This window comes from Nycticebus coucang, chromosome 17 (assembly GCF_027406575.1).
Source record: "Nycticebus coucang isolate mNycCou1 chromosome 17, mNycCou1.pri, whole genome shotgun sequence".
Lineage (NCBI taxonomy): Eukaryota > Metazoa > Chordata > Mammalia > Primates > Lorisidae > Nycticebus > Nycticebus coucang.
The window spans coordinates 16,911,941-16,929,881 of NC_069796.1; positions in this window are offsets into that span (position 1 = coordinate 16,911,941).

Consider the following 17,941-nt stretch of genomic DNA (forward strand, 5'->3'; position numbering starts at 1 on the left):
TTGTTTCAATTAAAAAGTCTAAAAGGAATTTGAGGCAAAGGAGAACATGACAAATCTGTTTGCAGACAAGTTGAATGTGTCCTTATAAAGGTACTACGGAGTCACTTGGAAACATGACTGCAGGTTGAAGAAATGAGTGAGTGTTGAATAGATAAATGTGCTTTGGGGAACATCCGTGACAATTGGAACCACTAGAGCAGGTGTCCTCAAACTGCGGCCCACGGGCCACATGAAGCGGTGTGAATTGTATTTGTTCCCATTTTATTTACTTCAAAATAAGATATGTGCAGTGTGCATAGGAATTTGTTCATAGTTTCTTTTTTTTTTTTTTTTAAACTATAGTCTGGCCCTCCAATGGTCTGAGAGACAGTGAATTGGCCCCCTGTTTAAAAAGTTTGAGGACGCCTGCACTAGAGTGTTGAGCTATATATAGTAAAGAATTTAAAATGGGACAGTCAGAATGCTGGAGACCACCAGTAAATTAAGAGTCAAGAGGAGGAAAGGAAGTGTCAGAGAGAGGCCTCTCGGGGAGGGACAGAAGAACCAAGAGCACGTCTCACAATTATCACAAGTAATGGATGAAGAAGCTGACCTCAAGGAAGTAAGCAGCTTTCCCAAGATTCTCCAGCCAGATAATCGGAGTCAGTACTTCCTATCATGTGCTAAGTTTATTTTCTTACTGCTCTGGAGGTCAGAATCTGAAATGAGTCTCATTAGGCTAAAATCAAGGTGTCAACAGTGCTGGTCGATTTGTGGCGTCTCTGCGGCAGAATCTGTTTCCTCGGCTTCTCCAGCTTCTGAAGGCTGCCTGCTTTCCTTGGCTCACGTCCTCTTCCACTTCCAAAGCCAGCAAGGGCTCACTGAGCCTTCTCACGGGCCATTCCTTCTAACACTGACTCTTCTGATTCCTTCTTATATGTTGTCAGGACAACTGAGCCTATCTAGATTATCCTATCCAAGACAATTTTCGTGTTTTAAGATCAGCTGATTATCAATCTTATTATCATCTGCAACCTTATTTCTTCTCACCACGTAACCTAACAGGGTCACAAGATCTCAAACGTGAGAACGTGGACATTCTGAGGACCCTTATTCTTCTTATATCATTACTCCCTTCAAAATGCTAGCCACTCCCCTAATCATCCCATCTCAGACCCCTAGAACCACTTTCGTTTTAAATTCTAAGTTTAATCAGTAACTAAATTACAACAAAGCTTCTTTTATTCACTTATTTTTCATTTAACAAATATAGAGGTACAGTGACTTCAGGGAATAATTTGTAGTTGAAAAAGCTTGTTTTCAAGGGGGTAAAATCTGCTCACTCAATTGAATATCCTACCTGTTTTCTTCCTTAATCTTTGTCCTCGTGCCTCAACTAAAATGACCTAGTCTTCTTCTCCTGACTTTTCACTTCTTCTTTTCATTTTTTACACACCTTAGCACCTGAAATTTTCTGAATCTTTAGCCCAGTATCCTGCTTTTAAGTGGTCTCCACCTTACTTCAACATTTATAATGTGCCTTACCAAAGGTTTCCCCTCGGCATGCTACTGTTCACAAGCTGCCTGATCTGAAACAGAATCTACCAATTTGAGGATTTCCTGACATTCATTCCTCTTTCAAATACGTTTATGAACCCAAATGTGTCCTTTCCTTAATGTTTCCTATTTCCAGCTACCTCTCCCTGCAGCTTGCTGTTGCTGACTTGACGGTGAGCAATAAAGAACACCTTTTCATGCTACTTCCCTCTTCTGAAGTCTGCAAAAAGGGCTTTCCTTCCCCTCTCAAACTCATCCAACACCCAGGCCTGTAAAGTCCAAGCCCAGCCTCCACCACCAGGAACCACTTTGCCTATAAATTATCTCAGTGACTCCTGCAGAGTCACATTCCGCTACGAGTTACCCATATTTATGCTGCTGGTCACATGACGCCTGCTCCAACATTTAAGGCGAGCACTTCCGTTCCAGACTGGCTCTCCTACTTTTCTCTCCTGGTGACATTTGTGATGCCTCTGACCCAGGCTTTGGGTAAAGCACAGACCCTCCCTTTATGTTTTACATCCAAGAATGTAGTTTTAACTTTTTGACTCTCCATAGAATTTGTCATTGTCACCAAGCATATTACAGGAAGCCACCGATTAGAAAACTAACGATAAATTTACAAAAGCTTGTCAGAGATCACTGGCTAGAAGAGGGAAGGAGAGGAAGACACAGAATTACAAAAGCACAAGTAATACCCAGCACAACGTGATTCAGAGAACATGGGACATTACAATTAAGTATGACATCTGCTAACTAATGCTGCTCTGCTATTTAGTCTCCTAAATATATATGTATTTAATATGTTATATATATAAATATATAATAGGATCTTCTCATACATATATTACATATATATATATTTAACTCTGGCTTTTCCAAAGCAAGGTAATTCCTTTTGCATACTTTCTGAATAGGAATTTTTCCACATATTAATTATCACATACTCAATTTAATTGAATACAACCAAACGTTTTGCTGACAGACTTATGAATTTAGCAACTCATGGTAGAACAATCATTTGCTAAAATAATACAAAATTTATACTTCAGGCAAATCACAGCCAAACCATATTTATGTCCAAAAGCTATTTTTACTGATTAGCCAACTCCTAGCCAAAGCCAATTTACATCCCCAAGTACTTTTTACTGATGAGATAATTAAAAACGGTAATGAAATTTTGCCACCTTAGTAGAATGAAATGAAGCACTAATAAATACAGAGAAAAAACTAAATAAGCAATGCCAAGGCCGAATTTAACTAAATAACAAAACAGACAGCAAGAAGCAGCTGCTCCCCGGACCTCACTCGGAGTGTACAGAGCAAGTGGGCTGCAGGATCCTCCTCAGGCTCTGTGGCCCCATTCTACCAATGACATCATACTTTCATGTTGCAAAAGACAACCACTGTGACATCTGCTCAATTCTCAGAATCAAATGTCTGAAGTATGCATCTAACCCTGAGGTCTCAGACTGGTGATGGTCTTCTTGAATCTTAAAGAAAAGCCTTAAATTCAGTTATGTAAAGGAGAAACGTGAAAGGCAACCAGAGATTTGGGGGGACCATACCTTATCATTATCCTTTACTTCTTACAAGTATCCTGAATCCCAAAAACTGAACTGACCCAAATCCACTACTTTGGACCATTGACATGATGCCCAAAGACCTACTCATGGAAAAAAAAAAACTCAAAATCCAAAATACTTCTGGTCCCACACATTTTAGATAAAAGATATTTAATCTGTACAAGAATGGTATAATTTCAAAAGCACTGAAGGCTTGATCTGGAATAATAAAACCCTCCAGAAAAATAACATTTCTTAACATGAGTGCAAAATAGAAACGCCACAGTGCCTCATGTTATGCAGTGGAATGAAGTGACATTGCTATAAGCAACAATGGTTTCCTCAGCCTGAGATTTAAAAACACTTGAAGGAATATGAATATGCTTTATAGGCAATGACTCTTCTGACATTTGTAGAGTGAATATAAGCCCTGCAGGTGAGAGGCACCAGCAAACACATCAGCTTCCAAAGGGCAAGACTTCTAGGATTCTTCAAACCACAAAAAATGAGTGAACACTTACATAGATTCTATGCCAAACAATTAAAACAAGAGCTCATATATGTATTTACAAACATTATTTTGCAGGACTATGGTGTGTACATAAGTTATACTATTTGAAACATACTAAAAATGGAATAAAATATATTAAAATTAAAATTCTACAATATGGAGCAAGCCCCTTTGAACACACTTCATATTCCACTCATTATGGTGCATCTCTTTAGGAGACATCGCCTGCTTTTTTCACTGATGGCCAGCTTGTTGCGTGGACATTTTCTCTTGAGCACTGTCCTGGTACTGTTCTTTAATGCCCTCCCAAGCTAAGGACCCTCAGAACTCAAAAGCGTGTAGAGAGAGAACAAAAGAAGACAGACTTGAAAGTTAAGTATATAAAATTGGTTGCTTCATATACTCGTAATAATGAATAGGTTTTAAAACATAACAAAAGTCATCCACCAATCTTCCCTGTAAGTTCTTTCTGTATCAAACATTATGAGAATGGTGTTTAGCCTTTCCTAATTGAGCCAACCATATGTCCTTCATCATAATCAAACATCGACAGAGAACACAGGCTTAACATCGATTACCGAAAAAGGCAGAACGGAAAAGAGGTATCTAGAAATCACCTCAAATTCTGTACTGTACTGATGGACTCCAACAGCACGCTGAGCCAATACCTCCACTGTGTGACGGCCAAGGGATTCCTCACTTCATCAAAGATCATCTGAAATAATTTTCTCTGAGACCATAGAAGGACAATGATATAAAAATTACCATTTTGTTCTTTTTTGGCTCAGATGAACTATCCTGCTTTCTTGATTCAAGCCAAATGCCCTTAGTGAAAGATTTATTTCCCCTCACCTACATGAAATAGGTAAAATTGAAGACAAGAATACATGAAAAGGGGATTAAAGACTGTTAATATTTCAGACATAAAAAGTTAGTTAGAAGGTTTTTCTGATTGTAATTTCCACGAGAAGTTAAGAGAAGATTAAACTCACAGTTACACTTAAAAGAAAACATAGCTAGCTTTAGACACGAAGTCTCAGTAAACTTGAATTCTTTTGTTCTCTACATGTTACCACTAGTAAGAAACCTCAAAGATGGAAACAAACAAAACCCACCCAAAAGGGCATGCATTCTTCATTAGCCAATATTTGGGGGAAAGAGTTTACATCATTTGGGGGGTTGTGAAAAGCAACAACAAAAGATTTGTAGTTTTTCTAGAGAAATAGGATGGAGTGGATGGATCAATTCCTTCAGTAGGGAACAAAGTACCAGGAAAGACCCCAAGAAGCTGCCCTCAGCTCAGAAGTAATTGTGCAGGCACATTTTCAGGTAAATCCAGACAAATCTCAACAGCTTTAAATGAGAGTGTCATGAAGATTACAAGAAAGCTGAAAGGAGGGGTCCTGAGGCGTCACACATCCCTGGCTCCTGCCTGCTGTTCTCCTGGGACTAGACACCAGTCATGGTCAGTCTCAAGAGGCAGAACCCCACTCTGCAGCAAATTTGTAAAACGTGATTCCCAGGCCTCGGCATTAAACTTAGGAACTACAACCTCTGGGGAAGACACTCAGAAACCTGTATCTTGGTAATCGGTTGCTTTAGAAACCACTGTTTTATATTAATCAACTGTCAATTACTTGGACTAGTATTTCTCATTCTATTTGGCTGACATTAGCATCATCCGGGAGCTTTTAAACTGTTCAAATGCCCTGAGCCTACCATGAACTGATTAAAACAGAAAACCCTGGGGGTGAAGTCAGGCATTAGTGTTTCAGTGTTTAAAAGCAAAACAAAACAAAATACATTTCAATGGTTTAATCCATCCAGGGTTTCTTTCCCTCTCTCTCTCTGTGTATAATTGTACTTATTTATATAATATATATAGTGTATATATATTTTTTAAAAGATGGGGCACGGGGACCGGTGGAAGACAGAGAAACTGGAATTTTTAAGTGTAAGAAACTATAGATTATAATTTGCATCCCAATTTCACAGCTAAATAATGGTTTTCAAAAAATATGTTATAATCAGTAAGATACAGTAATGTATTAAGTCCAGTTTTATATTTTTGTTTAGCACTATATATAATTTTCAATTATTACATATATTATTTCCATTATACCCCTTAACATTTAAAATTATTGCATGTAATATTTATATCATACATTTGGGAGAGAAAAAGTGAGAGAAAATTTAGAGTTATCACAAGAACTATTACAATCTATTTTGCTTCAACTAGTTAATTGAAGGTGAGATTTTTCTGAGTTGAGTATCTCTGAAAATACTACCAGATTAATTAAAGTCTTACAAATTATTGAGAAAATAATTGGACCCACACAAATCCATCAAGACTTCATATCTGCCAGCAATCAGGAGCCCATGTTTGTGGAGACCACAATTCTACTCTCTGGCCATGTTCTATACCCTCCCCGAGATAGCCTTAACATGCTTCCAGCTGACGAAACTTTAAATAGGATTTTTCTTAACCATATGCCTCCAGTTTCCCCTTTCTTAGAGCATTTGCTTTAGAAAATTGGCAGCTATAAATTATTTTTCTTCCCATTTGAGATGTTAGTTTTCTAGGACATAGAGATGTCTATCTCAAGGACCGGGGAGTCACCCCTTTGAAATGCAATCATTAGTAGAAGTAGAGCCCCCAACTACCAGTCTCTGCAGGAAGGTAGGAGTCTAACTTCCACGGGCACCAATTAGCAAACTCAGATGGCCTGATCTCATAGACCAGCCTCTCTGCTAACTTCGTCTTTGCTTTCCACTAGCTCTCTTCGTACTTTAAACTCTCCCCCTCACCTTTTGTTTCAGAGGAGCTGAGTTCGATGTCTCCCCTATTTTAACAATATTAAACCCCTATTGAGATAGTCTAGAATAACATTTTCCTTGCCCATTTAATTCTAACAGCTACGATCTTTTTTTCATACCACTTCTTTTAGGTGTACAAGTAGTGGGGCTCAGAAAATGGTACCCTTGAATGAAGTAGCCTCAGAAGAAAAAGTGTCTTTGGTCTTCTAGCCCTGTCTCTCAATCCTACCCTCCCCTGAGGCTGGCCATACAAACCAGAGCCCGGCTTCCCCAAGGGGGGTCATAGTAACTAAAAATCCTTTCCCCCAAAGCCAGTCACAGATCCTGAAATTATTGTGTAAAAACTTTCCATAAATAAATTATCTACCTTGTTTGACTGTAGGTCACAAGACCCTATTCCAGTGAGGGCCTGTCCCACAGCTGGAAGGAAAGAATGCGCGCTGGCTGCAAGAGGTTGGGAAGAATCCAGACAGGCCAGTCCTTTTTTTTTTTTTTTTAAAGTTGCTGATATAACTTTAGTAAATTTGCTTTTAGATGTCATTTACAGATTTTTTTAAATTATTATTTATTTATTTCTTTATTAAATCATAGCTGTGTACATTAATGCGATCATGGGGCACCATTCACTGGTTTTATAGACCATTTGACAAATTTTCATCCCACTGGTTAACATAGCCGTCCTGGCATTTTCTTAGTTATTGTGTTAACATTTATATTCTACATTTAGTAAGTTTCACATGTACCCTTGTAAGATGCACCGTAGGTCTTGCTGGGTGTTCCCACCCAGACTGTGAGCCTTAGATCATACCCTTTTTGTCCAATCAGATTTCTACACAGCTATTCATACTTGGACCTAAGCATAAAAATGGACAATTTTTTCTGTAACTGCAGGTCTTTATTCTGAAGGCTCCCAGGTATACATGCTAATTGATTTTTTGTTCCTTTTCTCCTATTGGTCAATCTGCTTCAGGCCAGTGTTTTTTCCATGAACCTTTAAGGGAACCTTGGGCCTTGGACACTACACAGAACATCTTGAAATGCACATCATGCTTACACAGATCCTAGATAGACCCAACACTCAAGGTACTATGGCTCATAAATGCAGATCCTAGAAGACTTTGGGTTGTTTTCTGTACCCATTTCCATCTAGTACTCCTTGTTAACTATTATGTAAACTCTTTGAGGCATTTGGTTAATTCCTTACAAACAGAATCAAATGTTTAGGAATAAAATAGAATTGTTTACTACAACTTTTAGCTCAACAACTGTTCATGGAGAAAAATAAAAGAGCAGGGATACAATTGATTTTGTTTTCCAAAGAGAATACAAATGTTTATAACCATTCTTAATTCAGAGAGGATAAAAGCCTCCCTTCTCCCACTGACTCCTCTCTCCTCCATAATCTGCTATTACTACTGGGAATATAATATCTTCCCATTAGTAAAGCAAAACGAAATAAAATTAATGCTAGAATTAAAAGAACGCTTTTTAATCAGAACATTATCATGCAAAGGTAATATTCTTTGGTAATTAAGAGGTGTCTGGCTATAGAATATTTTCCCCTCTGGTTAACTTTTGTAAAGCTAAATTCCAATGAGATTGAGTTGGAACCTATGCTTATGAAACCCATTTCCTTGAAATTTTTCTCTTTGTCTCCCTCATCAAAAGGGAAGAAATAACATTTGCTCTGTTTGTGTTTCACTGTGTTTTATGTTTAATAAATTTTGTGATTCAAATCTTTCCTATTTAACTTTGGAACTATGTGAATTTTAGAAGAGAATTTGTACATACAGTAGATTTGATTTAGTCTGATTTATACTTGTATAAAGATACTGTCTCAGCACTGAAAACAATATGGAACAAAAGAACAGCTGTCAATTTTCCACTCCAAAGTGCTGATTATATGATAGTACTTCTTAAAACTTTCTTTTATAAGGTAGGTTACTTTTTTGAGAGTGTTTGCTCTATCCTAAAAAGAATTTCTTGCATAAATCTACCGAGAACCTCAGGGGGAATAAAAGTACTCTTAAAATGCACAATAAAATTTAATGTCACCCTAGAACATCTCCAAATCACAAGGCAATGACAAATGGACATAGTCTCTCTAACTCTGCTTTTAGGGAATTATATAGTACATGGCTTTCATGCCAAGGCAGACAAATGGCTATCTTGATGTACTAGAATACACACAGGCACAAAGACAACCATCCTTGCCTTAAGGAAATGCAGATGATGAGCTAACATATCACAATAATAAGCAATTACAAACTCTTATAACTGTTACAAAGTTAACTCCAAGCTAAAGAATTCCCAGGAATTTTACTTCTACTTCTCTTCCAGATAAACTGAGACCCACACAACTGAAGCTGCTGAAGCAAGCCCTTGTCGTGCACGGCTCTCAACGTGCCTGTCAAGTCCATTTCCTTTAGACGAGCACTCCACACTTGACTCTGGAGAGAATGGATGAATACAAAGTCACTAACAATCTCTAGTTATAACTGCCCAGAGATATTTTCAGAAAGTCTATACTCCAGTTACAAAGAACTATGTAGTGCTTATTTGGAAGTCTTCAGTCATGGAACTATGAAAATCTAGACGGATTTGTCTCAGAGGGTGAAAATTATCTCAAGTCAGTTGCGTTCATTTGCTCATTCAGTGAGTGTGGATCAACGTTCCCTTTGTATCTGGGGATATGCCAGACGTTAGATCATGAAATAGAAATAGTTCTTCCCTGAGTGAGATACCAGTGAGTTGTAAAGATAGATATTAAACTAATATCTACCTAACATCTATACATACGTAACACATGCTATATGGTTACAACGTGTGTTAGGAAAAGAACCAGAGACTGCAGAAAGGGATGGCTTGGGAAAACTCACTAAATTGAGGTGATAGTAACTAACACTAGAAAAACAGAAATGCTACCGATTTTCAACCCATGAAATTCTTCCCAACATGTTTGACAACTGAAATTCTTGATCAGATATCATGTCATAATCAAAGTGATTATGTAGATTTCCAAAATTTCAGGATTTTTGCCAAGATTCTTTGTTTGCGGGGTATCATCTAGATCAGCAATCCTCAACTTCCTTGGTATCTCAGAACTCACAATAGAGAAGTGTATTAGCAAACGATATGAAGTTTACTTCTACTAGCATGTTTGTGCTTTTTTCTTACTGTTTGTTCTTTGATTCCCTTTTCTAATTTCCCACACTCTACATTTTGATGAGCTTTTTTTATTAGCCTTTTTCTGGGTACCTGTTAAAAGTCATGCTTGTATTTTTGCATTTAAGTTTTAACACACACCTAGTGTCAATATGTCTATTCTTATGCTAAAAAATACAAGAAATTTGAACTATTATAATTTGATCACCACTACCAGACAAAGTGTGCACATCTCCGCAATGGGTACATCTCTTACATCCCATCTATAATCATCTCTCATTCAATAAAATTTATCAGATGATAGGAAGAATAAATGGTATTAACCTACATTCTATTGTAATTCATAAAAAAAGATTTTTGAAAATACCTTAAAATTGGGTCAAATATCATTACACGTGCAAATGTCTCTGGTTTCAGATATTTTCACTGAAATCCATAAGATAATTTAGTAACTCATACATGCTAATGAAACTATTTGTAGGGTTTAAAAAGACACTAATGTTTTATTCACATGTTGTATTCAGACTAGAGAAAAGATTCTGACGTGTGTGTTCAAACGTTGGCTCTAAACTTATAGTTATCATTATAGCTATGTGACCTTCAGATAGTAATACAATTTATCTGAGTTCAAATTTATGAAATTGTATCTACCTTTTAAAGTAGTTAAGACAAAGTGAAGATGATAAAAGTGATGCAAAGTTTACACATAAAAAAACTGGTACAATATCTGGTACAAGGCAGACAAAAACTAAATGAAGTGTTTTTCAAAGTTATTTCAGGTAAAACAACATTACATACACAGTCCTTTCCCTAATCAAGCTATATCAGCATATAATTTAAACATCACTGGGAAACACTCTCTGAACAGTCTCAATAACAGTACAATTCAGAAAATTTTTCAGATAGATGCCAGTCACATAAACCCTATTAAATAACATTGGAAAGTATTTTTCAAAGTAGGAGATATATTAGACTATACCTTAAGAACAATTTTTGACAAAAACATTCTATAAAATTTATCACTTAAAATTTTCAATACCACTACTAGCTTTATTGACACTCACATTTGTCATAAAAGTTCTATCCTTCCATCCATTCTCACATACACACAAATTAAGTGTTGACTTGGCTCCATAACATAATTGAAGCATAAAAGAGCCGTAATTATAGAATAAATCATGTAAATAAGATCATTTTGTTTCAGAACTATTTGTTAACACCAACCCAAAAGTTTTTAACTAGAAAAAATATCACATATTAGATAATATATTTATGCTACTGTATAAGAAAGCATAATAAATTCAGATACTAAATGGTGGATCATACATGGAAGAGAAAAATTCATTTTGAACTGAATTTAAAATGGAGATGTGAAATGCCTGTGAATGTTTTATACATGAAACTTACCCTGCTTAAGAATCATTGAAGAAAACATTTTTTGATTTCCTTTTTTTAGTGAATAAATTATATGTCATTCTGAAAAATATTTGATGATATTCATCAGAAGTTTGTAAAAATAATTGCTTATACATTATTCTAAGGAAACCATCACAGATGAAGACAAGATCTACATGGATCTCCAAGTTATTCCATAGGTGCTTGTGTTCACAATAAGGATTTAGTTGCCTAGAAATAGAGAGATGGTTGCATAAAGGGAAACGTTTTATATAATAGATAGTGTTATTATTATATTAGAAGAATACTTTAGGAGATAAGAAATATGCTATTTATTTCATTTAGCTACATTCCTCTATTCACTCTACAGCTCTTTTTTGTATTTTTCACTTTCTAAGGAAGAATGACTTTTAAGACTTTTTTTTCTTTGTAGCTTTCCTAACTGCTAAAGTACTACGATGTATATGTGTATATACAGCATATAGCTATTAAAGGTTAAAACCATTTGAATCAGACTATGCTGAGTACACTGTTTATAAAATCAGCTACTCAATATGTAATTCAATAAGTGTAGGCTGAGTTGTTTTGAGCTTTTCCTGGGGCTTTGCTATTGCACTGGAGTGTAACTAAAATTGTTTAAAAACATTGATCTGAGACACTAAGTTTTAAAAGTAAACAAAAAAATTAGTCTTAAAAGATGTATTTTAGCTTGTCACTATAAAATATGAACCAGAACTTTACAAATCTGAAAAAATAAACATACATATTTGTCTTTTAAAGATCAGAGGACACCCACAAAAATAGTCACCATTTGGTGATTCTCATTGAAAATGAAGAGTCTGTCAATTCCAACTATGGTTAATAGAGGAGGATGAAAGAATGCATTCAGATCATCACAGGGCCCTAGTATAGCTCACTGACGGATGGAAACTCCAGGAACAGACCTGCTTTAGTCTTGGGAAAAACAATTTAAAAATTGCAGTGTGACACATACTGCTATCATTTAACAAAACATAGTCAAGTGCTGTCTCAGAGAATAGCAGAAGGTTACAAGTTCAAAAAAGATATTTATCAAAATAAGTGAGGAGGGAGGGGTGTTGGTAATTGGGCACAATGATCAATTGGGCACAACGGAAGGGTGTACATCACAACCCTCTGGGTGAAGGGCTCAACTACAACTTGAACTTTGCCTAACAAATACAATGCAACCCAGTCATTTGCACCCTCATATTCATCGGAAATTAAAAAAAAAATGAATGGCACTCTATAACCCTATCAGGTAGACTCTTAAGAGATGTTTTGTCAAAGTTCAAATGATTCTGGTCTCATTTTAAATGTGGTAGAATGTAAGGATTGCCCAGCATGTTGTAGAAAAGAAATCTATAAAGAAGGGTGGTCTCGCCCTCCACCAGATCATAGCAACTTTAACTGTAAGCTGGTGGTCTCCAGTGATGATTTAGAAAAGCAATTAAAATGGCACTGTCCAAAACCACTGAAAGGTGGGTGGTGACAAAGCAGAAAATTTTAAAGACACTATGTTTATACAGGTCATAAGCATCCCTGAAGATTTCTACGTTGGGGAATGGCATGTTCAGAATTGCATTACAGGAAGACTATTTTGCCTGGCTTGTGAAAAGGTACAAGGAGAAAGAGATACAGGGCAGAATATATTAGGAGATGATTTTCTAAAACAGGGAAGGAACAGTGTAACCAGAAAGAAGTGGACAGACTTGGTGAGTTGAAGGAAGTAGGAAGAGGAACCTTTGGTGATTGAATTTGGGAGATGAGCGATAGATAGAAAAGAATTACACTTGATCCCTGTCTTTTTCTTAAACAATTGGTTGTGGTAGGGAGCCACTCCCTGAGACTGGAAACAAAAGACGGGACAGGTCAGTCACAGTGGCACATTTCAATATGTAGATATGTAACAGGTAGCAAAATACAGGCTGGGAACTCAGAGGCAGCTAGCCCAAAGAAAAGATTTGCCATGAGCGTTGATAGAGTCATCTAGAAAGAGAAAAGAAAGGACTTGATGGAAAGGAGGAGAAGCTCAAAAAGGAGCAATCACAAAGATGAGAGAAAACCACACAAAGCAGTGCCAAGGAAGTTAAAGAAAAAGTAGGTTAAGAAGGAAGAAATGGTGGTCAATGTTGCTTGATATGCTGAGGGTGACCCAGGGTCCAAAAGGGCCCTTTGGGTTCAGCACATCAGGGGCTACTGGTGACCCAAGGGTTATGTCAGGGGAATGCTGAGTGATGGTAAAGCAGACTACTCTTTAAAGAATTTTGGTAACAAATGGAAAAAAGAAAAATAGCAGTAACTTAGAAGATAGCTAGGCTGAGGGATAAATTTAATGTAACTTATGGGAAAAATTTGAGTAGTCAGTAGGCGGTGAAAAGTTGGACCCATAGAAGGAAAGGTCACGATTCACAAGGAATCTTTAAGTAGTGAGATGAGGCCTAGAGAACAGGTATAGAGATGAGTCTTATTAATTCACTTATAGTGCAATCATCATAGTGATTTATAATTCTGATTTTAGAAGTAAAATACCAAAATACATTAATAAATAACAGCATAGTAAAGGCCTGTAACTCTTGTAAGAAGCCACTTTTCTTTGAGACCCCTGAAGAAGGCGCTGGCAGCAGGCTTCGTTTTACTGGTGAGAGTTTCATCAAGCCACTAATAGAAATGCAATCTACAGAGTGGAAACAGACACCAACAACTAGATTAGAAAACTAACAAGTTTGGAAGCAGATTATACACACAGATTTCAGGCTACAAATTAGAAACGTAGGCCTAGAAAAAATAGCAGCTGAGTATTTTACTGAAAGAAATGTGTTTTCCACTCCAGAAAGAAAAGAAATTATAAAGGGAATATGTCAATTTGTCTATGTGTTTCTGTACATGGGTCATTATGAAAGTTTTCAGATACCTAAACGTCAAGAACTATAAAACCCACATGGACATACATGAAACCTCCACCCCTGTCCCCAGCAATACTGATAAGCCCAGTTAGTTGAAACTTGCACCCAAGAATCAGAAAGGATTCTGTTGACTGTGTTTCCTGGAGATAAAATAATAGATCATAACACAGTCTGTTTCAAAACTTTCTTAGTGACCTATGTACATTTGATGATCACTGACGTCAATTACCCCAAAACTTTGTGACTTAAAATGACAGAACTCAATTATTTGGGTAAAAATTGGCAATGTGGGCAGGGCTCTGGGGGATGCAGGTCATGTCTGCTTTACTCAGAAACAGCAGGGACAGGTGGACCAGGGGAGAGGGATGACTTCAAAGATAGCACTTTGATGTTGGGTGTCAGCTGGAAGCTCATCTAGAGCTGTCACCTGAAGCCTCAGTTCCTCTGCATGTAAGCCTCTCTAATGGGGAAGCTCTCATTTCCTCACATCTGGTTTCTCAACTGAGTGTTCTGAAATAAAAGAATGCAGACCGTCAGTCTCCAGGGCCTGGGTCTAGAAATTGGCACTGAGCAATATTTTATCAGCCACTGCAGCCACAGCGCCTTTCCAGATTCACTGGGAAGGCACATGGACCTCTATCTCTCCATGAGAGGTGAATGTCAAATATCTGTGACCATATGTAATTTGTCAGTTTGTTTGGGGGAGGTCTTTGTTTTCGAATTTCTCTAACAGTGGGGGAAAGGGAGGATTCCATTGCTTGGCATGACTACCTTTTCAAAGGAAGCTATCATATTAATTTATAAGGCCATTATATGTATATATGTTTGCCTTTCAAAGCAAGGGGAGGTGTGTTTTTAAAAACAAATCTTCCAAAGGATCATTTAGGAAGTACAGATTTCTGAAGCACTCTAGCAGATGCACAGTATAATGAATATTTCCCCCCAGGAAATCCTGATGGATCTATAGCCCCTCTGTGTGAGCATCTGGCTTCATTTGTAGCTCCTTGGTCCCATCTCCAGCATGACTATTAACTGTAGTGACGCTGCCCCTCGTGCTGATGTCTATTATGGCCAGCCAATTACATTCCTTTGCTAATTGTATTAGAATATCTAACCAAGCGGAGCCTCTTGGTGTTTTGACAAATAGATTATACTGCACAAATAAAAGTGCTTATTCAAAGGGGCAAATTTGTTTTCAGATTTTCCCTGTGGAGGGCAGTTAGCATATGACCTTCTGCCTATATTTCTTAGGATTCACATTCTCCATGCTTCTAAATTATTTCAGAGTCTCAAAGCAGAAAACAATAAATTCTTCGCCAACTATTTCTTTAGCAGCATCAGCAACTCTACCTCCTCCAAATAGCAGGAAGATGCAGATGCTGGTCACATTTTTATTATCCCGTTCTAATGAACTGAATCCAAATTTCCAAAATGCGAGTTCTGGGTTTTCAGCTCTAGTTCCCGAGATTTCTAATCCTAGATTACTGCCAGGGGCTCTGTTTTCCTCTCAGCAAAACAGGGAAAACCATATTTGCAAATTCTTCAAGCTCTCCCAAGCCAATCTGTTATAAAAATGAAAACTATTATTATGACAGGACTTAGCCCACAATTTATTTGCTATGCACAGTAATCTCCTTATTATTCTGATTGAAGGCAATCACAAGTCTGTTCAACACTCAGAGTGGGTGGAAGTCAGCCAAGGACAGACATCGCAGCACTAGTGTGGCCTTGGGGTGAAGGCTGGCGGGTTCAGAATAAGTAGAATGTCGACCTTGAGTGTGCAAGTTGAATGTTTGCACTAACATCCAGAACCTAAGATTTTATTCTACCCCCATCAAAGAAATTTAGTATCATCTACTGGAGTGGACAATTTTTTTTAAAGATTGACTGAGGCTATTAAAATCTGTAAGAGCAAGAAAAATTTCCCCTGGACTTCACAGCCCTTCTTCGTCCACATTCCCCTTATCTCCAAGAAGAAGAGATCCCCCGAGGCTGTGAATGAAGTTCTCAAACTAGAAAACTGGTACAAATGAATGATTCTTTTCAACTTTTCTGATAGCGTGCTACTTAAACCAGTCAAAAATTCACATATATCTCCTTGATCTTTTCTTTAATTCAAAGTTTATTAAATTCAAGAGTTCACAGTCTGTTCCATTTCAGAGTATATTAGGATACCCTCTTGAGGACATATGAACACATTTGGAGGATAAAATAACTTTAATGGATAGAGGCTATTGAGAAATTGACATAGTATACTTATATACTATACTATATACTATATTTGTAGTATAGTTAAAATACTATATAAGCTAATTTACTTGGCATGAAGCAACCGTTTTTATTATTTGAGTTTGAGGCAACGACGGATCAGTTCTGTTCTATCTGTATACACACAAATTATAATCTCCCTTTTTATAATTTATACATATATTCCATTTTTCTTAAAATCAAAAAGAAATCCTGGTCTCTCTCACATTTTCTCCTCTGTGACACAGACCCAGTCCCAACTCTCCTTGGCAGTGCTCTAAACTTTCTCTTTGTTCTTCCGAAATAAAATCCTTTTTTGTCACCCTGAAAATTCTGTAGTTATTTGCGCTTTCCATCCACACTGCCAGACCCTCCCTCTCCAGACACCAGGGCTCCTTTTTTACACTTCATGCCTTCAATAAAAGTGTAACACTTGGAAAAAAAATAAAAATAATTCCTGTTATAGACCATTAAAAGTTATGCCCATGGAAGAAAGATGCCAGGAATTAGGATAGTTGTATTATCATTAGCCAGACAAAGAAGTAAAAATACACAGCTTAAGAGAGTGCCATGGGCACTTAACTCATCCAAACATGGCCCTGTCTTGGTTAGAAAATGTTTCAAAAAGTATCTTTGTGTTGCTTTATCTTTTTGTGAACTTATCTGCATGGGAGTTGCCTCTGACACCTCCCTAATGCTAAAGGGGGGCATGTGATGACATAAAATGTCCTGTCCACATTAGACATAGCCAGTGAGACTGGAATATATGTATATTTCATTCTTTTCTTCCTTTTGTCCACGTATTTATGTAAAAGTTTAAAAATGATAAACTATTCTAATTAAGTTACTAAAATACATGTCCGTTGTCACAATCACTCTCTCAACTTAGTCTCGATATGCTTGCTAATACAATTGCAGAACTCAGTCACATAGCCTCATCCAACCGCAGTGGGATTGCAACAGGTAGTTTAGCTCCATGCCCAGTGGGAAAGAGCAATGCATTTGCACACCTAGGCAGTTTACTACAAAAGCCTCCACAGTTAACCACCTGCATGCACTGACCACCTCCTTAAGTTGACATAATTTGCATAGATCGGACAGCACCACATGTACGTATCAGTACAGTAGGCCTAGCTCCTTACGTTGAGCAACTCCGTATACTGACCAGTTTGTTACAGTCCCTTGGATGGTCAACTTACTGAGATCCTATCCTTATACTCTAAAAAGATTTTAAAATTTGCCATGGAAATCTGTAAAGCCCATTTTTTTATTAGCTGGTCAGTTATTATTTCAAAATCATGTTTCACTATGTGCTTTTACATTCAAATAAACTGGCAAAGGCAGTGTCATCAGAAAACAATAGACAATGTAATTGAAATTGCTTTGAATGCAACACAAGTTTACATACTTCAATGACAACATAAAATTCGTTGGGAGCCATATGAAACTCTATTCAAACGTAAGATCTAATGACCCTGCATACTACACATTTTTCTTATGCTTGTGATAGTCTTTAGTATAGAAACCTACCTGTTGATTCCAGCTAAAGAAGCTGGTAGCATTATGGAAATTTCATTTCCTCTTTTTGTTGGAGTGTGATACAGTTTGGGTATTTGTCCCCTTTAATTTTCATGTTGAGATTAGATCCCCAGTGTTGGAAGTGGGGCCTGGTGAGAGCTATTTGGGTCCTGGAGGAGGACACCTCCTGAATGGCTTGAGTGAGGACCCCTCTTTTAGTTCAATGAAGGACTGGTTGTTTAAGAGTACGTGGTGCCTCCCCC